This window comes from Octopus bimaculoides, chromosome 2 (genome assembly GCF_001194135.2).
Source record: "Octopus bimaculoides isolate UCB-OBI-ISO-001 chromosome 2, ASM119413v2, whole genome shotgun sequence".
Taxonomy (NCBI): domain Eukaryota; kingdom Metazoa; phylum Mollusca; class Cephalopoda; order Octopoda; family Octopodidae; genus Octopus; species Octopus bimaculoides.
In genome coordinates, this window is record NC_068982.1 from 57,736,144 (window position 1) to 57,737,304 (window position 1,161).

The following is a 1,161-nucleotide window of genomic DNA, read 5'->3' on the forward strand; positions in this document are numbered from 1 at the left end:
CTGGTGCCACATAAAAAGCACTCAGTCCACTCTGTGGAGTGGTTGGTGTTGGGAAGGGCATCCAGCCATAAAAATCATGCCAAAGCAAACTCAGAAGCCTGGTGCATCCAGCCCATGCCAGCATGGAAGGCAGATGTTAAATGATAATGATGATGATGCTTAACCATGTTCCATGCTGGTATGGGTTCAACAGTTCCACAGGATCCTATGAGCTTGAGGGCTGTGTTGGTTAATAAAGAATGCTCTTCCTAGTGTCAGTCACTTTACAGATTGTACTGGGTGCTTTTTTTCATGGCACCAGCACTAATGGAAGTAACATGCAAGACAAGATCCCTTCACTAATTGGTGGGTGCAGTATTGAGGGAGTTGGCATTGTACCTGGTGTTGAGAATCTAAAGTAGGAAAGAAGGACAGGAACATGGGTCTCTAGAGGAGATACATGGGTAACTTACCCAGTAATTTTTTAAAAACACACCGATACTAGTACAACATACTGGTACCAGATAAAAAAAAAAAAACACCCAGTGCACTCTGTAATGTGATTGACATTAGGAAGGGCCTCCAGCTGTAGAAACCATGCTGTAACAGATGATTGGAGCCTGGTGCAGCCCTCTGGCTTGCCAGCCCTTCTCAAACCATCCAACCCATGCCAGCATGGAAAACATGTTAAATGATGATGATGATAATATGTTAGGAATTTATAATAAATAGAAATTGAATGGAATTGCATTTATTTATTCAATATATTTGACAATAGAATGGTCATTCAGTTATGGTTTTAAATATTCTGTGAACTAGTAGACAACATAATGGTTGCACTTCTATGAACTTAGTAGCACCAAGGAAATAACCAGCAGCAGGCTCAAACCAGTTACATCCTGAAGAAAGAGACATGGCTATGGCTTTGAGACGATTATTGTGACGTGAAAAGACATTCGAGCAAGATCGTTCGTCGCCTTCCTGGCACGTGAAAAGACATCCGAGCAAGATCGTTGCCAGTGCCGATGAGCTGGCCCCTATGCAGGTGGCACGTAAAATACACCATTTCAATTGTGGCCGTCGCCAGTACCGCCTGACTGGCCATCGTGCCGGTGGCACATAAAACACCCAGTACACTCTCTGAGTGGTTGGCGTTGGGAAGGGCATCCAGCTGTGGAAACT

General features: G+C 44.0%; 1 protein-coding gene across 1 annotated transcript in view; it reads left to right on the forward strand.

Annotated features, from left to right (window-relative positions):
• The window catches only part of LOC106875879 (TATA box-binding protein-associated factor RNA polymerase I subunit C), a 17,042-nt gene that overhangs the window by 1,981 nt on the left and 13,900 nt on the right, over positions 1–1,161 (forward strand). The window lies entirely within an intron of this gene.